General features: G+C 43.4%; 1 protein-coding gene across 2 annotated transcripts in view; it reads right to left on the bottom strand.

The window, feature by feature from the left end:
• The window catches only part of GIMAP5 (GTPase, IMAP family member 5), a 5,771-nt gene extending 2,628 nt beyond the window's left edge, over positions 1–3,143 (bottom strand). Inside the window, exon 1 of one of the 2 annotated variants that reach the window (XM_021715009.1) lies at positions 3,038–3,143. The gene's annotated coding sequence lies outside the window, so the exon portion shown is untranslated. Of the gene's footprint in view, positions 1–169; positions 358–3,037 lie in introns of those variants that run through there. The other variant, XM_008063068.2, reaches the window with a different exon arrangement.
• Positions 3,144–4,085: the final 942 nt, after the last annotated feature.

Raw genomic sequence — 4,085 nt, 5'->3', positions numbered from 1 at the left:
TTCCTCCCCCCCCCCCCCCCCCCCCAGCTTGCAGAAAAGCAGGAAATGTTTTGAAGCAAATCAGTTGATTATCTCCCCTAACGGGAAAGGCATGACATGAAGAAAGCATTCTTCTATGGAACAAGGAGTGGTACATTTAAAAAATTTGAATCAAAGCAGGTGAACGTGCCAGAATAGAGGGGAAAAAAATGCCTTGCTGTAAATAACATTGGTCTGTTTGAAGTACTGGAAATTTCCAGTCCCAGAAACTTTGTGTTAGATGGACATTCCAGCCTCAAAGAAGGAAATACAAAGTCTTCTCCAATGGAACGGTGGAATTTGAGATCACAGACCCCAAGGATTAATGTGAGAGAAAGTCCTGCAGAAGGATGGGGCATGTCTGCCTTTTTCCATCCTAAACAGTTAGTGGAGAGAAAGTGATCCCATGACTGCAGAGAAAGAATCAACTTCAGGACAAATTTAAGACCAACTCATTTTTTCTGCTCAGTGCAATACTTTCTGACGTCACACAACAAATTACTGGGGATATACATTTTCCATCTGACTAGATATTGGCAAATATGACTCCAAGGGGTTATGCTAACTTATATTTGCACCAACCATATGTAAGAAGTCCCTGAATCTTCATAGGTAATTGGTGATATTACACTTTTAAATTCTTGTCATCTTTATGGGCACAAATATGCATGATTTAATTGGCTTAAACTTGCATTTTTTTGATTGCCATGGAATTCAAAAGGATTTTTAAATGGTGTATTTGCTATTTAGGTTATTTCTATTTTTTTTCACACATTTTTCCATTCATTCAGTGAATTTTCTTGGTCTTTTTAAGGAAAAATTATCCATTTTCACATTACCAGAATATAAAGACAGCTTCCCTCCCGCTCCTCTTCTTCTTCCCTTTTCCTTCTTCTCTCCCCTCCTTTCTTTCACTTTCTTCTTTCTTTTCCTTGAGCCCAGAGAAGAGCATTTTTCTTTCCTCCATACACTGCTCTTGTTTCTTTCTGGTAAATTATGCTCTGGATTTTGCTAGAACTGCCCCAATTCCCTGTCATCGCTTCTACTTTAAATGACATTTCCTGAGTGATAATAATAATTCTGAGTGCTACTGAGTGATAATAATCAATCAGTCCTGAGTGATAATCAGTGATGATAATATTGATAATAAATTTCATCATCCTGTTAGTCCTCTGTGCACATGCTTATAGTTTACAAATTCTTTTATTTTAATTCTCCTAAATTTTCTGTGATGTGGTCAGGATTGGTATTTAATATTTCTATTAAAATATCAGGAAAATGAACATCAAATGACCAGGCCAACATCTCATATTTATCATGGAGCTCATATCAGGAAGCAGCTTTTTTTGCCTATGTATTCTCTGATTCTACAGGGAGAAAAGAGACGATTCAAACAAGCCTCTTGAAACTACAACATACAATGCTGCCACCCCATGGTCAGGACTCAAATTGTTGTGGACAGGCTGGAAGCCTGCCCTAAAACCAATATAGACTTGTACTGTGAAATCTTGAATGTCTTCCAGCCCCTAAAAAAAAGATTATTCAAAAATAAAATTTCAGGGGACAGGAGTTGCTCTGAATTGAAGTATTTCACGGTTTAAAACAGTCTGGTGTTTTTATTTGACTTGATTTTCAATGTGACCCAAATGGGACAATAGGACTGTCACAAAAGTCAATCAAACTCAGTTACTTTAGCCAAGGTGCAGCAACAACAGTTCTCCCGAATTGACTTCTGAGTGAATCAGGCTGCATTGAGGAATACATTTCTTGGCATAAATTAACAAATAGCAATGTCCACAGGTGAGCTAGAAAGAATACTGATGCAGTTCCTAAAGAGAGTCACAGATAAGACATTAAAAGGACTAAATGAAGCCTAGAAAAAGGGGACACTTTGTAGACCTGAAGGAATGTGATACATCTTGATCTTCAGAGTAGACAAAAGTGGGGGAATTGAGAATGGAGGCAGATCTCTTCTCCGGGGAATCTTCCTCCAAGTGGGACCAAAGGTCGTGGGAAATTGGCAGACAGTGTGCAAAAAGATAGTAGCAGCATCTGACAGGGATGGTAGGAGGATCTAGCTTTGGGGTGAGGTTGAAACAAATGCACATTCTTATTTGAAAATGGTATGAACCTGACTTTATCATGGTCATATCTTATTTTATCAAATCATGAGGAAGCAGCCTTTCCCATGCTGCTTTAGAAAAAAAGATATATTTCTTGTCTTCTTTGTTCATAAGTATCTCCTTCACCTGTCTGTCCAAGTCCCTATATTTTCAGGTATTGGAATCACATATTTTGTGGTTTGGTCACTGTGATTCCATGGCAGGTCTCCGGCGTAAGGCTTAGCTGGCAAAGGGCTTGTTCACACATACCCTGAACACGAGCCTGGAGCATTCTACAGTGTGTCACAGGACAAGTGTGGGGCATTCGGGGGAGAATGGATGGTTTTCAGAAGATCTGGGTCACAAGACAAGGCCCACTGAGGGGTCTTGTTTGGAACATGAGGCTCATGGAGGTGGAAAGATAGTGATCCCACATTTGCCCTGTGGAGCCCTGATAATCCATCTTCAGCTCCTAGGCCTCCCTGGAGCATGGTACATGTCCAGCTGGGGTAGGACCTGAGAAGTTAAGGGGGTGAAATTGACAAGTGTGCCTCACCTGTTTCTGAGAGCTTCGGTTTTCTCACCTGCCCAGTGAATGGGAGAATTAATTCAGCTTCAGTCCCTGAGAGTTTCATGAAGATTGACTAGGCTAAGTAATGGGCAATGAGATGGCAAAGCCACCACCCTGTGAAATGTGATAGGTTGTGTATGCAGGCCAAGTGGCTCTTTAGGCAGTGTTCCACCGACCACACATCTGCTGGTGCTCATGACACTCATTGTTATTGCCCTGTTTCATGGAACAGGGAGTTCAGAAGTATAGCAACCTGTGTAAGGTTACACTGGATACTAGCAGCTGTGACTAAACCGTAGTCCTCCCAACTCCCAAAGTCTGTGTGCATAAACATGGTTCTTCTTACCAGGAGTGGCTGTGGAGCCCTGTCCTCCCAGTCAGCAGTCAGCGGGCTCTGGAGGGCTGGTCCTCTTTCAGAAAGGTGAAGTAGCAGCAGAGAGAGCCCCTTGGACTGTGTGGGGGAAGTAGCTCACCAGGCCAGGAGAGGTTGAGCAAGTAGAGTTGAGGAGGAGACGCTTGCTGGGGCTGAATGTTCCATGGCTCCGCTGTGGGAAAAGAAGAAACACAGGGATTATGGAGACCACCGCCTGCACCCCTGAAGACTGGGACGCCCCTCAGGGTTGGCTAGAAACTGATTTGAAACAAGACACCAAAAAGCCAGCAAAGTGCAGGGCTGTGCTGTCTCTTTAATGGGTCGCTTCCTGTCAGGAACCTGTCCTGGGCCAGGGTGCCCCCTCCCATTTCCTTTTTATGACTGTTTAGGCAGTATTTGGAGGAAGAAGATAAGAAGGAAATGACACACCCCATCCCCCCAAGTTCAGAAAAGGGCCCTTGTGACTGGAAAGTTCTGGGCATCAGCTGCTGCCCTCAGTACATCACTGAAGCACCTGCTCCTCCCAACACCCCTGGGCTCCTTCTCACAGGCTCTGCTTCTGGAAAGTTCCCCCAACCAGAGTCAGAAAGGCACTGATGGTCCATAGAAGGCCTGGGTGAGCTCCTCTCAGGGCAGGATTGCCAGGCTTGTGACACCGCATGAACTAGCTGCCCCCTGTCTGCCATGTGACAGGGCCAGGCCGGCGGGGACATTGCGCAGTTCATGTGCCAGTTTTTCTGGGTGAAGGTTGGGAGCAGGGTGATAGCATCTCTGTTTTTCTGATTGCACATTTATAGCTAGAGCAGTGAACACAAAATAACTGTGAGATTGATAACACAATATGAACTTATGCAGAGGTCCATCATGTCCCAGAGAATCTCCTCATTCCTCTCTGCTGACATTTGAAGTTGGGCTTAGAGTCATATTGTATCAATTATCGAAGATTTGATAGGTAAAATACTTTAAAACAATCTTCTGCCATCTTAGAAAACGTCTCCACAAATGAAGACAAAGAAAAAAC

This window comes from Carlito syrichta, unplaced genomic scaffold (genome assembly GCF_000164805.1).
Source record: "Carlito syrichta isolate Samal-C Ts95f unplaced genomic scaffold, Tarsius_syrichta-2.0.1 Scaffold306526, whole genome shotgun sequence".
NCBI lineage: Eukaryota > Metazoa > Chordata > Mammalia > Primates > Tarsiidae > Carlito > Carlito syrichta.
Note: the sequence above shows the minus strand (reverse complement) of the source record. Positions and strands in the feature narration are given on the sequence as shown.